The sequence below is a fragment of the Callorhinus ursinus genome, unplaced genomic scaffold (assembly GCF_003265705.2).
Source record: "Callorhinus ursinus isolate GAN/ISIS: 27379988/994484 unplaced genomic scaffold, GSC_fseal_2.0 scaffold14, whole genome shotgun sequence".
NCBI lineage: Eukaryota > Metazoa > Chordata > Mammalia > Carnivora > Otariidae > Callorhinus > Callorhinus ursinus.
The window spans coordinates 14371832-14393496 of NW_027397076.1; the positions used below are offsets into that span (position 1 = coordinate 14371832).

The 21665-nt window shown below is 43.9% G+C and overlaps 1 protein-coding gene and 1 pseudogene across 13 annotated transcripts in view; one reads left to right on the forward strand and one right to left on the reverse strand.

The window, feature by feature from the left end:
* The window catches only part of TMCC3 (transmembrane and coiled-coil domain family 3), a 351112-nt gene that overhangs the window by 231364 nt on the left and 98083 nt on the right, over nt 1–21665 (forward strand). The window lies entirely within an intron of this gene.
* LOC112831111 (splicing factor 3B subunit 4 pseudogene) lies at nt 3812–5238 on the reverse strand (annotated as a pseudogene).

Consider the following 21665-nt stretch of genomic DNA (forward strand, 5'->3'; position numbering starts at 1 on the left):
AAAAGTGTGTATTTTAAGTTACGATATTGCCAAATTGAATACTATACCTACTCTGTCCAACACTAGGAGGTGGGGGGGGTGCAGCAGTGAATATATATAAACTGATATACTGTTTATATAACCATCAGTATGTGAACATGCCTCAACTCACATCTTTCTGACACAGTGTATTACAAAACTTTTTGATTCTTGCCCATCTTATAGGTGAAAACTGGTAGCTCATTTTAATTAATATTTTTCCTGATACAAATGAGGTTAATCATATTTTAAAGTTTTTATCTTGAAATAATCACAGACCCCCAGAAGGTTGCAAAAAATGGTTTAGAGATGTCCATGTATCCCTCCCCCAGATGCTCCCAATGGTTACATCTTATGTAACTTAGTACAAAAGGTTGATCATATGTTCACATACTTAAACATTTGGGTTGTGAACTGTTAATATATTCTGGCCATTTGTCTAGTGGGTTATTAATCTTTTAAGTTGTTTTGTAGAAGTTTTTTACTTATTAAATAAGTTGTATTGCACATATATCTTCTCCAGTTCATCATTCCTGACTGTATTTTCTACTGTTCTATAGGAAATTGCCATAGATTAGCAACATGAAACACCCCTGTTTATCTAATCTCATGGTTTCCATGGGTCAGGGATCTAGGTACAGCTTAACTGCGACAGGATCTGGTTCATATTTATTCAGTGTTAGCTGTATGCATCCTCTGCTCAGAGTTTCATCAGCCTGAAATCAAGGTGTCAGCCAGGACTACAGTCTAGTCTGAGACTTGCAATCCTTTTCCAAACTCACTGGTTGTGTATGGAATTAAGATTGTTGCAGCTGTAAAACAGCCCCTCAGCCCAGAAGCTGCCCACTGTTCCCTGCCACTTGACTCTCTCAAAATGTGGTTGTTTCTTCAAGACCAACAGGAGAGCCCCCAACTCTGTTGCATTTTGTCTCTTCTAGACCCTCTCTTTTTTTTTTTAAGATTTTATTTATTTTGACAGAGAGAGACAGTGAGACAGCAAGAGAGGGAACACAAGCAAGGGGAGGGGGAGAGGGAGAAGCAGGCTTCCCGCCGAGCAGGGAGCCCGATGCGGGGCTCGTTCCCAGGACCCCGGGATCATGACCTGAGCTGAAGGCAGACGCGTAACAACTGAGCCACCCAGGCGCCCCTAGACCCTCTCTTAAAGGGTTTACCTGATTAGGCCAGGCGCACCCAGATTAACCCAAGTCAACCAATTAGGAACCTTAATTATATCTGCAAAATATTTTCACTTTTGGGCGCCTGGGTGGCTCAGTTGGTTAAGCGACTGCCTTCGGCTCAGGTCATGATCCTGGAGTCCCGGGATCGAGTCCCGCATCGGGCTCCCTGCTCGGCAGGGAGTCTGCTTCTCCCTCTGACCCTCTTCCCTCTCGTGCTCTCTATCTCTCATTCTCTCTCTCGCAAATAAATAAATAAAATCTTTGAAAAAAATATTTTCACTTTTGCTGTATAACATAACCTAATCATGGGAGTGAGACCCCATCACATTCCGAAGTTTTGCTCGCGCACAAGGGAAGGGTATCATACAGGGTATGTACACCAGCAGGTGGGAATCTTGGGAACCGTCTTAGAATTCTACCTACTACAGTGTTTTTGTTTTTGTTTTTTTAAGATTTTTATTTATTTGACAGAGACACAGCGAGAGAGGGAACACAAGCAGGGGGAGTGGGAGAGGGAGAAGCAGGCTTCCCGCTGAGCAGGGACCCGATGCGGGGCTCGATCCCAGGACCCTGGGATCATGACCTGAGCCAAAGACTGAGCCGCCCAGGCGCCCCCTACTACACTGTTTTAATGATGTGTTGTGTGTATGCTGAGCATGGAGCCTTACATGTAGCAAACACTGAATAAATATTAACCAGACTTTGCCATGAAGAAATTTAAAAGTATTAGAGCTTACAGGATTTGTGTCATTCTTGCAATGGCCTTTGAGATTCTTTTAAAAACCCAAACACCATGTTCTTCTAGTATATTTTATGATTTAATAAATTTTATCTTTGGCTCATTTTTTAAAAATTTAAACTCCACCCCCAGCATGGGGCTCGAACTCACGACTGAGCCAGTCAGGTGCCCCAATCTTTGGCCTATTTAGAATTTGGTTCCCTTTGCGCAGTTAGCTGCCTTTAAGAATACACTGCTGTCCACATCTATAGTTTTATTTTTATAAATTTCTACTTTTTCTCTGGGTTTTAAAACTATTTTTTTAAACTATTGAATTAAAGGTTATAGTTTTAGTACATTTATTCTGGACTGATACCCACCTCCCCCCTCAAACCAGGATTTGGAATGAGCATTTTGAGAACTCGAGCTCATGCATTTATAAACTTTCAAATAGGCATGATTCCAGTGTTCTTTACAGTAAGGAAAGGCCAAAAGGTAGAGGGGAAGAGATGGTGAAGTTCGTTGTTTTTTAAAAATTTTGCTTTCAATTCTTTCTTTTGAACTAGATGTTGCCTGTCAGCGAGTTCTATTTAGTATAGAAACCTGACTTTCCACATGTTTGCAGAAGCTGTTACAGTATGAAGAATGTGTGTTGTTGCTTCCTCATCCGGCTTTGCCGCCTTAATCTCCTGTAGTCCACCATCCCAGCTAGGGAGATGGAAGAGCAGGGACTCGCCTAACCTTGTGCTCTGCGGGGCAGAGACCTCTTTCCAGCTTATCCCCCTCTCACTAAGTAAATAGATTTCGTGCCCTGTGCTGTTCTCGTCCTAGGACACTGAAGTGGATTCGTCACTCACGTTAGGATAGTGAATACAACCAGATTTTGTATTTGTGGGTTATAAACTGTTTCTCTCTTTGGCTTGATTATCCTAATTTGTTAAGTTACCCCTGTGGCTTGCTAAGGGGTTGTTATGTGCACCTGTGTTAATGATTGAGCGGCTCACCTGCCTTACAATCTTTGCATTTGACACAGAGGGAGGTTAAACCTGTTGTCTGTGTCCAGAAACTAACACTTAACGTTTTGTAACCTGACCCAAGAACATATTAAAGGTGGAATGAATGTGCTTTTATTACATTTCATTTGAGAAAGGCATCATGCTTGTAAAAGCCTCCTGACTTAAGCAACTATCAAGTAATATTTGTTGTATAAAGTTTACCTCCTGTACTGAGCAGTTTAGAGCTACTCACTGAATTGGCATCTGTTGGGTAAGTGGGCACCAAAATTAAAGCAAGAGTCTTCTTTCATTCATTCTTATCCCGTTACCACCAGGAAGCCATGAGGGCTCTTATAACCAATCATTATCTGTTTCCAGCCCTCAGAAATGCTCTACTATTTGGGTGAGTGGGAATATATTAAATTCTACCGCTGAGAAATTTGACTAGCAGTCTGGCCACTTAAAATGATCTGATGGCAAGAGAGTTTTTTTTATATACTTACAGCTCAAATTAAGCTCTTATTTTTATTTACTTATTAACATCTTTATTTGTTTGTTTGTTTATTAAGTAAACTCTCCACCCAGTCTGGGGCTTGAACTCACCACCCTGAGATCAAGAGCTACATGCTCCACAGACTGAGCCAGATGGGTGCCCCTAAGCTCTTATTTTTAAAGCAAGACTTAGAGTTAAAATGAGAGCTCTTCAGCCTTGTTGATGTTTAAGGGACAGTTTTGCAAATTGAGCCCACCATTCCAGCAGTCATTGTTTAGTGCTTTTATTTCTTTGGGCAAATAGGAAATGAATGATACAGTTTTGTGTTTCGTTTTGTTTTGTTTTTAAGCAAGTTTAGTTTTATTTTCTCTGTGCATTTGCAAAACACTTAGGACCAACACAGAAAAAAAAAAAAAACCTCCTGTGAAAAACATTACACTTAAGAAAAAAAAAAAAACAAAAGGCCTGAGAGGGATTAGTGCCTTAGCCATAGGGAGCTACAGCAACTCTGATTGGTCCAAGGAATTGAAAAGATATTGGGAAGAAAGAACAGGAGGCAAGAGAATGAGAAATTACTGAGGAAGAGGGCCTCGAAGTGGCCCATGAGGGGGAACTGGAGGCCGGGGGGTGGGCCAGGGTGGAGGGAGGGGCCCTCGGTGGTAGCCATAGGGTGAGGGTCATGGAGGCCCAGTGTATCCATGAGGAGGCATCAGTGGAGGAGGTCCATGCATCCCATGTGGAGGCATAGGACCTGGGTGACCCATGGGAGATCCAAATGGAGGCCCTCACGGGGGCATGCCCATTGAAGGAGGTCCAGGATGAGGCATTCCGGGTGGTGGCTGCCCCCCGAGGCCTGGGGGCCCAGCATGGGGGTGTCCTAAGCCATGAGGGCCATGGTGGGCCAGCTGCATCTGAGACATACCTGGATGGGACATCCTACCTGGTGGGAATGGGTGAGGATGTGGTGTCCATGTCCAGGATGTCCAGCCCCTGGGGTTCCTGCTGATGGTGGGCCATGTCCTCCAGCCCCAGGAGGCATAGGTGGTGGGGGCATGGCTGGGGGGTATCCCAGGTGGAAGGGCTCCAGGAGGTGGCAGTGGGGGTGCGAAGGACCCAGGAGGAGGCATGCCTGGTGGAGGAAGCCCGGACCCCACTGATGATACCAAAGGACTGGGGGCTGAGGGTGGAGGGGGTGCATCTGCAAACAGCTGATGAGGGCGGTCAGCCTGGAAGAGTGGGTTCTGGGCTGCCAGAAGTCGTTCAGCTGCTGAGCCATGGTGCTCACCCTTGGAGTCCTTCTTGAAGGCATAGGACACAGTGATAGGGCAGTTACAGAGATACTGCCCATTCATGGCCTCAGTAGCTGCATCCGAAGCATCAAATGAAGCGAAATTAATAAAGGCATAACCTTTGGAGTTGCCTGTGTCAGGGTCCCACATATCTTCGGGGTTTGTAAGATGACCCGAAAGGCACTGAAAGTATCATAAAGCAGCTTCTCATCAATCTCCGGGTCTAGATTGCCAATGAAAATGTTGGCCCCCTACGTCCAGGTTCTTGTTGGGAGCTGATGCTTTGTTCACCTGTATTGGTTTCCCATAGAGTTTGATCATGTTCATGATCTTAATGGCATAGTCAGCATCTTCCTCACTCAAGAATTCCACAAAGCCATAGCCTTGGTGCTGACCTGTGACTTCTGTCCTTTGGCATGTGGGTGTTGACTACTGGCCCTGCCTGGAGAAATCGCTCCCACAGCAGTGGTTGGCTAACCTTCTCGTCCAGGCTCCCGACGTAGACAGTGACATCCTGGTCCTGCTCGGAGATCGGCCTGGCTGCCATGGCAAAAGAGCTCCCGCTGTCTCCAGGCAGCCTAGTTTTGTGTGTTTATGGCTATCTTTAGATATTCATGCCTTCTCAACCTTCCTTTTTGAAAGAATTTGTTGCACATATGGGGTAATTTTAATGGTAACAGATTTGCTAAATAAGAATAATACATATACTTTTGAAAGACAGAGACACTAAATCCATATACAAAGATTATTTTATATTTTCTGATACTTTGGACATTTCAGAAATCACAGTTGCTTTGTTAGTAAATGATTCTTTAAAATAACTGCTCCTGGGGTGTCTGGGTGGCGTAGTTGGTTACAGCTTCCGACTCTTGGTTTCTGCTCAGGTCTGATCTCAGGATCATGAGATGGAGCCCTGCCTGCGTCGTTGGGCTCTGCACTTAGTGGGGAGTCTGCTTGAGATTCTCTCTCCCTTGGACCCTCCCTACCCCTCTCAAATGAATAAATCTTTAAAAAAGAAAAAAAATTAAATAATTGCTCCTTAGTTTATTTACACAATAGCCTAAAATGAGCCTGGATGTTTTTCTAGGACAGCTAGCTTATTAAATTCTCAGTGGATTTTAATTTTCTTAAGTTTATGCTTGCTTTGATTGTTTAATTAAGGTTGAAGTTAATGTTCTCTGCAAGTAAATGCAGTGACATCAGATTCCAAGCTTATAAGGTAATGAAATGGTCCATCAGAAACCACAGCTTATACCATATTTAAAAAGTAAACCAGATTCGCAGAGGGAAGGATGTTCTGAGCATGAGGAAAACCCATATCAAGTCATTAACCATACAGTTCTGGTTAAATAGTAGACAGATTTATTTTTAATTACTAAATGCGTCAGACCTGGAAAAAACATTTAAAAAATATGATACCCATATACTTATGTCCTAGATTAATAGGTGATAACATTTTGCCATATTTGCATCAGATTTCTGCCACTTGTTTTTAAGAAATAAACGGCCCCAGGTGCAGCTCTTTGGATGCTTTCTTCTTTCCTGTGCCCTCAGAGGTCTCCATAACGACGTTGTCAGGTTTCATTCCTTTGCATGCTTTTATACGTTGAATGAACTCATAAGCAATATATAGTATTGTTTCTTGTATTAAATATTTATATAAATGGCATCTCTTTTGTGATTTGCTATTTTATTTAGCATGGTGTTTTTATTTTATTTCTTTAGGCTTTTAGGTGTTTGGGTCTTTTCAAGTTTTATTTATTTAAGTAATCTTTACACCCATCATGGCGCTTGAACTCACGACCTTGAGATCAAGAGTTGCATGCTGTTCCAGCTGAGTCAGCCAGGTTCCCCCCTCCAGCATGGTGTTTTAAAATTTTATCCTACTTCATTCCCATCTGTATTTTTGATTGCTATATCTTATTTCAGTATATGAATAAACCAGCATGTGTTTATAGCCATTCTCCTAGTGGTAGACGGGTAGGTTGAGTCAGAGGTCTGTATGCTTGTGGGAGAATTTCTCTGAGGAAGATGCCTAGAAGTGACATTACTGGGGCAGAGGAAAAAGTATCTTCACCTTTACCATCTGTTCTTAAGTAGCTTTGCCAAGTACTTGTACTTATCAGAGTGATTTGTTAAAGCCACATTTTAATATATGTCACAGGAAATTTTCATAATGATGCTAGATTTTGTGTAGGTGTTTAAATAGTATTTGTTTCAAGTTTGTGTGCATTTTAATTTTTCCTGAAAGGAAATATAAAGTTATTTTGAATTTGCCAGCAGGCAGTTTTTTTACACCTTGTCAAGAATTTAGCATTCTACTCTTGTTTATGTCTATAAAAGTTGATGTGTCAATATTTTATTTATTGAGAGATTATTTATATACAGTAACCCCCCCTTAAGTGTACAGTTAAATGATGACACAGTCTTGTAACCACCATCCAAATAAGATACAGAATATTTCCATCACCCCAGAAAATTCCCATTTGTTCCTTTTTAGTCATTACTGTGCTGTCCCTAGTAGTCATTGGTCTGATTTCTGTTCTTGTGATTTTGTCTTTTCCAGAGTGTACTCTAAATGGAATCAGATAGTGTGTAGCCTTTTCCAGTGTGGCTTCTTTCACTTAGCATAATGCTTTTAAGATTCCCTGATGTTGCCTGTGTCAGTGCTTTATTCCTATTTAGTGATAAGTAGTATCAGTATATTTTTAAGAGTACTGAAGTATGTGAATATGAACAGAGATGCAAAATGACTTAAATCCCATGCTTCTTGTGACTGAATTTATCTGTTATTCTCATGTCACTACCACAGCATTAGGAACAGTCTAGAACATCAATCTCCAGTTAGAAAGTACATTAATTTGTAATCCTGTTCCTTCTCGAATGTTCTGTTACTTCAGAATATTAAAAAACATGCATGAAATTAGAGCTGGTATTCTGTGTCTTAACCTAGGGTCTGTGGTTTTTGTATATTTGTACTTTCTTTGGAATGGTTCTCATTGGTGGCAAATGACCTTTTAAAAAAGATGAAGAACCACCTGTCTAAGGTAAGCTCTTGTTTCCGAATTAAAAACATCAATTTATAGAAGTATATTTATTGACATGTCAGTGGGTCGTGCTTTTATGTTGATTGAAAAGTTTACCAGATATTGGCACAGAGAACTCGTTTTGGTTTATCACGTGGCAGGTACGGATAGAGTATTGGTAGAGCGAGTGTAAGTCAGCGTCCTCCCTGCGCTGGGACGAAGGCTTTCCCAAGGTTACCACAGTTTTCCTGAAGTGCCGGACAGGAGGAGCGGCCCTCCTCGTCTTACCCACGGGGAACAGAGGCTTGGACCAGTAGATGACTTGTGCAGGGTCATACCCCAGCTTGGTCTGCGTTCCAGAGCCTTTGCCCCTGACCACTGGGCGAACTGCTTCCACATCTGAAGGGATAGTGACACAGACCCCCAGGTGTAGACACTTGATGGGTGCTTTATTTTCCTTTCTCTGGCTTTTCAGTATTTTCATAACTTTTTTTTCAAAATTTTTTATTAACATATAATGTATTGTTTGTTTCAGGGGTCCAGGTCTGTGATTCAACAGTCTTAGACAATTCACAGCACTCATCATAGCACATACCCTCCCCAGTGTCCATCACCAGCCACCCCATCCCTCCCACCCCCCTTCACTCCAGCAACCCTCAGTTTGTTCCCTGAGATTAAGAATCTCTTATGGTTGGTCTCCCTCTCTGGTTTCTTCTTGTTTCATTTTTCCCTTCCTTCCCGTAGGATCCTCTGTCTTGTTTGTCAAATTCCTCATATCATTTTCATAACTTTTCTAAAACAAACATGTTTGCGATGAAATGTAGCTACCCGATGAGAACCTTTATCCTGAGAAGATAAATCACATCGATGCTCTGACTTTCTGATTTACTCCTTTGTTTTGTCCTGGATCTGGGGAAGGCTCACGAATGAGCACAGTTGATGGAAACCAGGAGCAGGGCTGCGCCGTAGATATCCCAAGTGACACACCCTAGAGCACAGCTCTAGAACTTCTCCCCTGGCTTATTTCTCACACAGGGCCTATTTGAAGCAAGCTAGGCCCAAACTCAGTGCAAAATATAAGGAGCAGCGGGCTGCCTTATCCCAGAGCTCCATCATTGTCCTCAGTGCTGCCTTGTGCACCCAGCACTACTCTGGGCCCCGAGGTCTGTGAGACGCGCACCGCTCTTGAGGAGCTCAGGCTGGAGAGGACAGTCTGCAGACACAGAAGGACAGTGCTGCAGGGAGTCCTGGCCTCACATGGACCCTTCTGGGAAGAGTCGATCCAGAGCCCACTCTGAGAAGGAGTAGGTGTCAGCGGTTAAGCCTTTCTGGCTCATCCTCCCTGCTGCAGGGTTGTTCCTGGTAGTTGTTTGTAGGACACAGTTGGCAGAGGAGGACAGATGGTAGCGATTTGGAAGGTTTTGGTTCGCCTCTGATTAGCCCTTTGGTATGTATTTTGTGTATGTGTTGTATATGTATGCTGTCCTCGTGCAGAGGAAATACTAAATCATGGGCGTCACAGATAGCTTCTTTGATTTGACTCAGACGGAAGAAGGATGCTGCAGAAAAGGGAGGAACAGAGATGTTAATTGTCATGGCAACCAGCAGGTTTTCATAGTGGAACATTGCTTTTGTAACCTAAACCAGTCACCTTTTTGCTCACTGAAGAAAACAGACTGACGCAAACTCAAGAAATTATAGTACCATTTCTCAGCGGGGTTTTATTTGCTTCTCAGAAACAGCCTTGCAATGACTTTAGTTCCTTCATAGAATTTCAGAGCTGAAAGGCACCCTGGCGCCTTGTAGAACTATATGAAGTCAGGTGCTTATGGATTTCCTATTATTATGTGTCACCCCATTTCCACTCCTGCCCCCCTCCCGGGCTAATGCATGTGGCCAGGATTTTTACAAGCGACTAGAATGAGGATGAGTTTGGAATCTGGCAGACACACCCTCTGTGACAGGGGCTCCTCCCCACAGGAGAGTATTCCATTTGCCATCCTTTGAAAGCTTCTGCTGTTTGCTCCTGTGTGATCCTGTCATGATTGCTTCTTCACCGTCCATCAGTCTGTAGACTCAGCAGATGCTGAGATGCTTAGACAGTCTCACTCCTGCGGCCACTGTCTAGGCAAGTTCAGAGTCCGCCCTTTGCTGTCTGAGAACTCCTGGAGACTTGAACCCCTGTGGTTTTCTTTTAGTAGCTCTGGTGAGCTTTCGTGGACCTGGGGTACAACAGGCCAGTGTAAGAAAATACCCATCATATGAACAGGTGGAGCTCAGCCTGGGGACATAAGGACTTTCTTGAACACCCCAGCAGAGTTTTCTTGTTGATTAGCGCTTAGAGAGGAGGCAAAATTGTAGGTTCCTCTTTACTTCCCCTAATTTCTTTGTCTGAGGAGCCCCTGTCACCCAGGACAGCTCTGGGTGAGATTGATAGCTCTGGGACCACTGGTCCTAATGGGCTTCCTTGGATGGTAGCATCAAGATTGATGGTACCTGTGTCCCCACAGCCGGTGGCATGGAAAAGGCGTCACTCGGGTGCCTTTTCACGGCACTGGGTTGAAGAATGATGTCCCTTGCAAACCTTGGATTGGCTTCTTCCTACCCCGTACTGCAGGTGTCTCCTGATGACTCCCTTTCACCAGGTCGGGAATGTGGTATGTGCGAGAGCCCAGTCAAAGCAGCCCAGGTATGAATCGTGCTCGTAACCATTCTGCTTTCAGCCTAATTCAACAAATACGTATTGAGCACGTACTATGTGCCAGGCATCCCAGGAACCAAAGCAAAAATTGCCCTCATCAAGCTCATATTCTGGTAAGGCAAGGTTGACGGACCAGACCAATAGGTAAAATATACATTATGTTAAATGGTGGTAAGTACAGTGTTCAAACATAAATCACGGCAAGGGGGCTGGGGAGACCCGAGGGGTGGGAGTATAAAGAAGCAGTTGTAAATAGGAAACTCAAGGAAAGCTCTTCCCAGAGGTGTCACTGAGGAAGGACCTGAGGAAGTAAGCCATGTAGGTCTGTAAGGGGAATTGCATTCCAGGGAGAGGGAACAGCAAGCAGGGACTCCCTGGGACAGGGGTATGCCTGTTGTAGGTGAGGCGCATCCGTGGGGCCACGTGGCAGGAGCTGAGTGAGGACACAGGGTCCCGGGGGTAGTGGGAGGCTGCTTTATGTTTTCCAAGTTTGCCTGGACTCCCGGATTAAAGGTGGGTGTGAGCTGGTGTCAAGGGACGTGTGGGGCACGGTGACAGTGCCTTGGATGAGGGTGCTAGCAGTGGAGGTGATGAGAAGTGGTCAGATCTTCTAAACGCAGGCCATTTTCAAGCCCTCCTTCCGTGTGCCTAGAGTTCGGAGGGGCAGTGTGGTACCAGCGCCCTGGGGAGGCTAGGCCTGGGTTTTAAATTCTTCCACGCTGTGTGAGCTCACATTCGACCATTTCCTCAACCAGTTTGAGCCGGTTTCCTCATGTAAAAAATAAGTATAATTCTTTCTTTAGAAGGGTGTTGAAGGCTTCTAAGATAACGTACTGAAAGCGTCTTCCCTGACTCCCATTCTCATCTCCCACCTGACTTGGGTTCTCCCCACCCAACCTGTGCCCAAGTCTGTTGTGAACTTCCATATTCTTGTCACTTGTGTCTCTCCCCACCAGAAAGTGGGCAGGGACTGCATCTTCTGTGCTTGGCACAGAATGCACAATAAATGTTTGGATACATAGGGAAATGGAAGGAAACGGGGAAGAAAAGGATGCATTAAGAATTTCATGCATAGATACTAGTGTAATATTTGAGATTATACACTCCCAACAGATAGCAGGACTTTCTTTTCAGAGTTCATTGTTTAAGGACATCAAATGACAAGTTAAGGCATTGGCTACATTTGTTATATAAATAAGTCTAATTAGGAAAACATACACCTTATTTTCATATTTTAAAATTTATCTTTCCCTTGCTCTTGGCTTATAGAGAAGTGTTTGTTCAGAGATACTAATTGGTGTTTTTATTTAGGTGTTAAGAATAAAGATTTCATTAGCAGATTTCCTCAACAGTCTAAGGCAATTTTCCCTGAACATTTTATTATGAAAACTTTCAAATGCATAAAAAATACAAAGCTAGTAACCATTTAAGTTCACACTCTCTTAATATGCAGATAATCTAAATCCATACAGGCAGGTTTTCTTTTGCATTTGGAATGCTTCTTTCACCTGTTATGATGTGGAAAGGCTCAATCCGTTAACTCTCCTGTTGGAAAAATTTTGTGTATGACACCTTCTTTCACTGTGAGACCCTTTGACCTTCATCTGGAAATGCTGCATCATTTACATTTAAAGTCAGGGTTATGGGTTGAACTGTGTCCCCTCAAAACGAGATGTTGAAGTCTGTGATATTGTGATTTATAATAAATACAGTTGACCCTTGAACAGTGCAGGGTTAGGGGCACTGACACCCCCCTTCCCACCCCCATGGAAAATCCATGTGTAACTGGTTCCCCCCCCAAAAAATAACTACACGTACCCCACTGTTGACCGGCAGCCTTACTGATAACCTAAACAGTTGATTAACACATATTTTATAGGTCATATGTATATATCACATACTGTATTCTTACAATAAATATGTTAGGGAAAAGAAAATGTTACTAAGAAAATCATAAGGAAAAGAAAACACATACACGGTACTGCACTGTAAAAAATCCACGTGTAAGTGGACTCGTGTGTTCCAACTCCTGTTGTTCAAAGATCAACTGTATATATTTGGTCTTTGTTTCCATCTCTGACACAAAGCTCCTAAAACCTTTGGAATTTCCTAAGTGATTGTAATGATAAAAGTGAAACGGGAGTCTTTGTGATTTATATAGCAAGCCCCTTTCAAACGCGGTGGAGTTTGCTAATGAAGCGACTTTTGGGAAGCCCGTAAGGATGGGGCTGGTTGCCAGGGGAACCAACCTTGAGGAGTAGAATGAAATTTTCAGTCCCACCTCCCACCTCTCGGGAGGGGAGAGGGGCTGGAGGTTGTTATAATCGCCAGTGGCCAATGGTTTAATCTAGCATGGCTTCATAATGAAGCCTCCATGAAAGCCCCAGAGGTTGGGGTGTGGAGAGCTTCCAGATTGATGAACACATGGAGATGCAGGGAGAGTGGCTCTGAGAGAGGGCATGGGAGCTCTGCGTCCTTCCCTGGACCCTGCCTGTGCATCTCTTCTGTTTGGCTATTCCTGAGTTATATCCTTTTATAAAAAACTGGTAATTGAGTAAACGTCTTCCTGAGTCTGTGAGCCACTCTAGCAAATTAATGGAACCAGGGAGAGGGTCATGGGAGCCTCTGGGTCTGTAGCCAATGGGTCAGAAATACAGGTGACAATCTGGACTGGGGATTGGTGGCTGAAGCAGGGGTTGGCGGACTTGTAGTACTGATCCCTTAACCTGTGTGATCGGATGCTGTCTGCAGGTGGATAGTGTCGGAATTGAGTTGAATTGTAGGATATGCAGCTGGTGTTGGAGGTTTGTGTGGTGACCAGCAGTGTGGTAGTAGGGTGAGAGAAGACACAGGAGTGAGTTTGCCTTTACAAAGCCCTCACCCCCAGAACTTCAGAATATGACCTTGCTGGGAAATAGGGTCTTCACAGAAGGAACCAAGTCAAAATGAGGTCATTAGGATCGGCTGTAACCCAGTATGACTGGTCTCTAAAAAGAGGGGATTTGGAGACAGGCGTGCACAGAAGACCCCGGGAGAGCACCTACAATGTGAGGACTGACCGAAGATTGGTGTGATTTAACTACAGGCCAGGGAACACCTGATGAGGTTGTCGGAAGCTGGTGGAGAGGCCTGGAACGGTTCCTTCCCTAGCACCCTCAGGGGGAGCCTGGCCTTGCTGACACCTTGATTTCAGGCTTCCAGAACTGAGACAATAAATTTCTGTTGTTTTAAGCCACCCAATTTATGGTGCAGTCCCAGGAAACTGATAGCCATCGTGTTTCCTACTGACCAAAGAAGTACTAATACTTGAGCCCAGCGTGAATAAACGTAGAGAAGGTCTTGAAATCTCAGCATAGTAACTGATTAACAGCTGGTTATCTCTGTGATCTCCCAATACGGTTATGTTAATATTCTTTGCCATCCAAATAAATACATCATTTAAAATCGCTTGTAGCAAACCCATGGAAGTTCCAAGAATATGCCTGTGGAGCCAGTTTGAAAAACCCAGGTGTAAGAGGAAGAGAAACAAGCAGACTTTGGTTCTGAGTTCAAATCCTCTCTCTGCCACGTGGCCGCCTGCATCATCTTTGAGTCTGTTCCGCACCTGTACAATGAGAATGATACTTAACCTCCCCTGTGGACTGTGGGCTTGAGAACGAGAGGTCATGAAAACGGTCTAGCATCAAGGCTTACATGTAGCAGATGCTCAGAAATCGGTTGAGGATTGGAAACATGGGGGTGAAGGGAAGAATCGGACCAAGGAAGCTTGGAAAGATTCCGCTAGAGTAGGTGGTCTGACTCCCCTTGTTTGAACACCGAGAGGTGTTCATACAAGTGGTTTTTCCACCTCGAGGGAGCTAGAAGAGAGCTTCTGGTTCAGACATGAGTCTTGTTTCCTTAATGAGGCACAGAGACCCCCAGAGACAAACAACTTGTCCCAAGGTCAGGCAGTCTCTTCGCTTGGGCTGTTTTCTTATTTAATAGGGCAACCAAAAACAAAACAAAAAACTGGTTGTGTTGTTTTTTCCCTTTTTGTTCTTTTAAATAACAGCTTTATTGAGCTACAGTGCACATACCATACAATTCCCTCATTTAAAAGTGTATGATTGCATGGATTTTAGTATATCTGCAGAGTTGTGCAATCACCACCCCATCCATTTGGGAACATTTTCATCACCCCCCAAAACACTCCAGACCCATTAGCAGTCACTCTCCATTTCCTCCCTCCCAAGCCCCCAGGCCGCTCCAGCCACTAACTTACCTTCTGTTCCTCTGGATTTGCCTGTCCTGGAGATTTTCTGTAAATGGAATCAGATGTAATGTGGTCTTTTGTGCCTGGCTTCTTTCAGTCAGCGCCAAGTTTCCAAGATTCATCCTTGTTGTAGCATGTGTCAGCATTTCAGTCCTTTTTATTGCCAAATAACCTTCCATTGCATGGCCGTCCTGCGTTTTGTTGATCCGCTCATCAGCTGACGCACACTTGGGTTGGTTGGTTCCGGTTTGGGGCTGTTAGGATTGCTGTATTGCCCTAAACACCCCTGTACGAGTGTCTGGGTGGGCTTAGGCTTGCTTTTGTCTTGGGTCCGCGCCAAGGAGTAGAAATGCTGGCCCGCCTGGGAGTTCTGTGCTCCACCTTTTGAGGATCTGCCAGAGTGTCTCCCTGGCAGCTGTACCGGCCTGCGTCCCCACCGTGTCCCCACCACGTCCCCAGCTGCATTCCTGCCAGCAGTGGACCAGCACTCCAGTTTCTCCACATCTTCGCCAGTGCTTCTTACTGCTGTCCTGTGATTATAGCCCTCCTGGCGGGGGTGGGAAGTGGCATCTCTGTGGTCTTGTGTCGGTTTTTTTTTTTTTTTTTTTGGTTTTTGAAATTTCTTTTAACGGAAGTAGTTGTATTTATTATATGACGCAATAGGTGGATTGCCTCTAGCTGAAAAGGCTGGTGTGATTAATAATATAACTTCTAAATTAATTTCCATGCTTTTATATATCCCTTCTTTAAATCTCTCTCTTTTAAAGTAAGCTCTCTACCCAACATGGGGCTTGAACTCCTGGCCCTGAGATCAAGAATCCCATGTTCTTCCGACTAAGCCAGCCAGGCGCCTCCATATTCCTTCTTACTAGTCATTTCTTGAAATCAGTTCTCCCAAACCAGTGTTGGGTAGAATAACTTGTGAGTTTGCATGGCGTGGCTTTTACTTCATTACTAAAATTGCACAAGACCAGGCACCTGGAGCTTCGGGGTCCTCCCCACTGCAGAGTCCGTGGCTGGAAGTCCTCCTCAGCAGCCAGTCTTTTGAGGGATGGTAGAGGGTGTCTGGCCCCTTGTCATCTTATTTAAGTGGCCAGGGCATTTACTGATGACTCTCCCAAGGGTTGGCTGCTGCTGTGCAGATACGGTGCTTATTATAAAGGGGTACGGCCCCAACTGGCCCCTTGGACCGGTACAGATAGACTCCACGCCCTCTTCACAGACAAGCTTTACGGGCTGCAAGTTCTATCATAAAGAACAAGAAGCCGAGGGTGCCTGGGTGGCTCAGTGGTTAGGCGACTGCCTTTCGCTCAGGTCATGATCCTGGAGTCCCAGGATTGAGTCCCGCATCGGGCTCCCTGCTCGGTGGGGAGTCTGCTTCTCCCTCTGACCCTCCTCCCTCTCATGTTCTCTCTTTCTATCTCATTCTCTCTCTCAAATAAATAAAAGAACAAGAAGCCAAACAAAATGCATAGCACCTGTGAGGCCAGAAATAAATGTTGGTTGAATGAATGGATAGCTTGGGCTTTGGAAGACAGACACCATTCTAGCATGGCAGCTTGAGCAAGCTCTTAAGCTCCCGGAGCCTTGGTACCTTATCTGTGAGAGAGACACAGAAGTGCCTCTGTTGCAGGGTTCCCACGATGACATAAAATTGCCCAGCCCGTGGGCGACACTCCACACTTGTTAATTCTCTTTCCTTCACTCCCTCTGCTATAAGTCTCATATTCTTTTCTCCAGGTTTAGTCCAGCTCCAGATATGACAGAACACAGGGTCGATTATACCGTTTTGCTTATCTTTTCTTTCCAGAGAAATACTGAGCTTTTTGGCAAAAATTAAGTATTGGTGGAAATGAATATTGCAATTTGGTAGCTGCTGATTGACATATGTTTGGTAAACAGCTACTCAAATTTAAGGAAGCTTGCCTAGAATTAAAAAAAGAAGAAGAAGAAATGCTAAAAACAGCTTTACATTCTTTGCCAGGTACTTATTTATAAAATTGCCTTCTGTGGGATGTCCCGGCTGAAAAATTTTTATAAAACACTGGCTAGCTTTGTCTCCAGAGTTCAAGTTGGCCTGCATGAAAGCTTAAACTTCAATGGATATAAAAGGATTGGGTCATTTTTTGGACCCTCTTTGCCTTGGATTTTTTTTTTTTTTTTTAAGTGAGGGCTGTTCTTTTGGTCACTGGGTCTTTTTTTAGACTCGCAGGGAAGTCATAGTAACAGGCTCCATGTCTGATTGGGTTCCATGGCAACAGAGGGTTGTGACTTTATTAGAGAAGAGCCGAGCATGCCAAGAAAGATAAAAATCGGAGTATGGAAAATGTCTGACCAGATGAATGTGTTTTTTGGATGGCGTGCCCTGGAACGGAATGGTTCCCCAAGTTGGCATCGGTCCCTGTTACAAATTTAAATCCCACTGAGTTATCATTAGGTCATAGGGATCAGTGCTTATTTCCAAAAGATCTGCCTGAATCTTTGCTTTTATTCGTTCACTCATCCTTTTCTTATACCTTGGTATATTAAAAAAGAAATCAAAACAGTAATGGTTAAGAGCCTAACCGGAGATGATTCTGATTTCAGAGGTAGAAAAGAAATTTAGCTCATTCTTTGTGGAACTGATTACAGCTGTAAATTGTGAGAGCGCGTGGGAGGGCCGATTAGAGACAATTATAACTCGATTGAACTCCCCCTGAATGAAAACTTGCTGTGCGCATTCCAAGCTGGGGGTTTTGTTTCTCTTGCCGGTTCGGTTCGTTGTTGATAGGTGTGGAGATACTGGTTCCAGGATGAGGTTGTAGTCTCTGCAGGAGACGCCGCTCCTCCCCCTCTCCCACAGCAAGGTGCAGGCTGGTGCTCTAACCGGAAGTGTGTGATTTATTAGAGTCCTTTTTGCTAAAGGTTCTGATATTTGGAGAATAGCGAGACTTTCGAATCCTCCTCATCTGGTTATAAATGTGTAGGGCTGTCTTTACTTTTCTATCAGATGTGCGGTTTTTATATTTCTCCTCATCCTGATATTGAAAGTGGAAAAACTCCAAGGGGAAGATAGATGTTCTGACATGCCCTCTGGGTTCAAACTTCATTAGTCACTTACAGCCTCCTCATGGTGAATCAGAAACTGCACAGGTACTCATGATAAACATTAATAAGTACTGCTGGTATGAGAGGAAAGAATTAGCTCACCAGGTTTTTGGTGTCCCAGCTATCATTAATCAGGTATCCAGTCCTCGGGGAAATAATTCAACTTCATGGGGCCTTGGTTTCTTTATTTTAAAATGAGTTTGACCTGAATTGGTGAGTCCCAAACCTCCCCATTTTTAAGAATAACTTGGGGCACTGGTTTAACACATGAAACCTCTATTAGAGATTTTGATTCACTAAGTCTGGGGTGGGGCTGGGATAGCAGGGGCCTGAGGTGGTCTTACAATGGGGTGTTCAGGAAATAGCGGACTAGCTTAGGAGTTAATGAAACTGTACTGGGTATAAGAATGGGGCAGAGGTGGGAGGGAGAAAGGAGGCTGTCTGATGCACATCGGCAGGTTCGGCCCCTGCACTGTTGGTCAGGCAGGGCCCAGGAATCAGGTGGTTGGTTGCAGCCATAATTTGAAAAACACTGGTCTACGCTATTTGAACTCCCTCCCAGCCCCAAAGATGGCTCTTCCCCATATTGCCCCTGACAACCACAAATGAGCCGGAAGAGTTGGGTTGATGACCGGGCCTGGAGGGTTCTGCATACACCCAGTGCTAGTTCCAAACACCGTATCACTTTTTTAAAAAGTTATTTTAGGGACACCTGGGTGGCTCAGTCGGTTAAGCGTCCAACTCTTGATTTCAGCTGAGGTCATGATCTCAGGGTCGTGAGGTTGAGCCCTGCATTGGGCTCTGTGCTGAGCATAGAGCCTGTTTGAGGTTCTCTCCTTCCCTCTCCCTCTGCTCCTTGTCGCTCATGCTCTCTAAATAAATAAATAAAAGTCTTTTTTAAAAAAAGTTATTTTTTAAAAAAGCTTCGGAGTTGTGTAATAGTGAACACCTTTGTTCACAGAATTTTCTACTCTATGCTATGTTGTTCCCTTTGGATAAGACATAGTGTTTGCTAAGCGTAGTTACCTCCGGTGTGCACGAGGCAGTACCAGCAACACAGGACTTAGCTGGGGAGCTTGTTCAAAATGTAGAGATTGAGGCACCTTGGTGGCTTGGTTGTTAAGCGTCTGCCTTCGGCTCAGGTCATGATCCCTGCATCTGGCTCCCTGCTCAGCGGGAAGCCTTCTTCTCCCTCTCCCACTCCCCCTGCTTGTGTTCCCTCTCTCGCTGTCTCTCTCTCTGTCAAAATAAATAAATAAAATCTTTTAAAAAAATATATAGAGATTGGACTCCCAGACCCAGAGATTCAGTAAGTCCTATAAAGGGCCTGGGCTTTAGTCTTTTTTTGTTTGTTTTTAATTTGAGGGTGTGTGTGTAATTCTTTTTAAGGTTTGACAAAGGGAGGCTTCTCTCTCCTCCCAATATCACCCCAGTTTCCAGAGTAAAACTGATTTTAAGTGTAAACACATGTTTAGCACAAGGTTCATCGTTTAATCAAGCCATTTAGATTATAGAAGAGTCTATAACACATATAGCAGGTGCTTGAGGAAAAAACAAACAAACAGATCTGAGACTCTTAAGAGTTCCTGCAGTTGAAAGATGAAATCAGCTGCTAGAGCAAACACATTTTCACGTGTATCTGATCTCTTGAGTTTCTGTTTGTGCCTTGTTTGTTCTGTTTCCTGCTTAACAAAGATTGAATAACATTGTTAAATGAAGAATGTAGCACTTTAAGCCTAAATTATGAAGGTTCACTTTTTTCCTATTAACTAGGTAATTTAAAGAATGCAAGTTTATAGAAAAAAATCCCATAAAGGACATAAGGTCGAAAATGTTCTAACTTACAATCTTTATACCCACAGATAAAAACTGTTGTTTCTTATGTATCCTCACAGAAATGTCTTGTGCACAAAATGAATCTATCCATTATTTATTTAACCATATACGGTTAAATTTCTAAAAGTGAAATTGTTAGGTCATGGGGAATGTGTCTTTTAAATATGCAAAGAGGGGAACAGAAAGTCTTTCCAAAGTTTTACCAATTTAACTGGTGAAATCTTTTATTTTCAAAAGACTTTCCTACCCCAGGTTATTTTGATCCAGCAGGTGAGCAGCTAACTATCCTTGTCTACTTATACAAAACCTGAGACTTACCCCAGGGCTGCTGGTCTAAGGAATTAATAAAGATATTTCATAAACAAGAAGAATTTAAAAGGTGGCTAAGGGAGGGAGGGAGGGAGAATAGAATGGAGAAAGAGCTTAGTAAAGCAAGCAATTAACCCTGAATTTGCCAGTAGAATTCTTTGGGTCACATGAGGTCACAGAACCTGAATTGGGTTCTGAAGAAAGTACGACAGTCTTGGAGCATAATGTGATAGTGAGAAAATGATGCTCTAGATTATGGTACACTCTTCCCTGAATATGAGCAGCTCCTTTGGCAGATGTGGTAGGACGGCTGTGCGTGAGGCATCGTGGTGATGAGATGCTCTTCGTTATTCATAACCTCTAATGCAAGTCATGGTCTAGTTAGGGGTGTGTGTGTTTCAAAGTAACGTTTAAATTGAAAGAATTCCTTCTCAGTAGTCTTCTGACCCAGACTGCGTGCATCTCCTAGTGTCTGAGAGATACCTAACGCAGATCAGGAACTCTGTGCCCTGGGGCTGCTCAGCTTTGCGGCAGATGCCCTCTTATCTGGCTCCACCTCCTTCATTGTACCTCCTACAGGCAGCGAGCTTCGAGAGGATCTTTGAGACACACAGAAGATGAGGTGAATCGGTTCAGCCTGGGAAGTTCAGGTCTATTCAAGGCAAAGAACTAGGAGACACCCTGGATCTGTAGGTCTGTAAGAGTAGAAATCTTAGATGCTGGCTAAGAAGGCGGCCAGGTATATTGTGAATTTAAAGGGAACCATCCAGAGTCCAGACAGTCTGGGAGCAATAGGAACCTCAGGTTAGAGCTGGTGTGTTGACGAGTGGGTACATGCTCTGTCTCGGCACTCAGGGACCAAAGTGCCCTCTCAAACTGGTCATGCTTGAGCCAGACCACATGTGGTCAGGCGGAAGACAGCCCGGAATCAAACAAGTTCTGAAGATAGCTCTGAATTGAATCATGCTCTGTGTTTAATCAAACTTATTAAATGAGCCAACTCCTAGAGAGTCTGGGGGTGATTGTCAAGTAATTTTATATTACAAACTTGAGTGAATTATTTTGAGGTATTTATGACCGGGACACAGCCATGAAGTGGGCACGCAGAGCTGGGCTGTGGATGAGGGCATGGGTGTCCGAAGCTACCAGGGAAGGACTGGGAAGGAAGGAAGAGGCAATGGTGAATGTGTTTTAGCAAGTAAGTTGGAGATAACAGAAAATGTCCAGTGACCGAGGTATTTTCAGACTAGGACGGCAGCCATGTAAAGAGGTAAGACAAATTGGAGCCCAAATTTGAAGGCAAAACCAGAAGAAAAATGAATGAGCTTGGCTATGTGGAATTGAATTCTGTATGCCTCAGTGGGCAGTCTGATTTTTAAATCTTACCTGTAGTTTTAAGATGTTCATTTTTTTTTAAATTTTTTTATTGTTATGTTAATCACCATATATTACATCATTAGTTTTTGATGCAGTGTTCCATGATTCATTGTTTGTTCATAACACCCAGTGCACCATGCAAAACGTGCCCTCCTCAATACCCATCACCAGGCTAACCCATCCCCCCACCCCCCTACCCTCTAGAACCCTCAGTTTTTCAGAGTCCATCATCTCTCATGGTTCGTCTCCCCCTCTGACATACTCCCCTTTTCTTCCTCTCCTGTTATCTTCTTCTTTTCCTTTTTTCTTAAAATATGTTGCGTTATTTGTTTCAGAAGTACAGATCTGTGATTCAACAGTCTTGCAAAATTCACAGCGCTCACCAT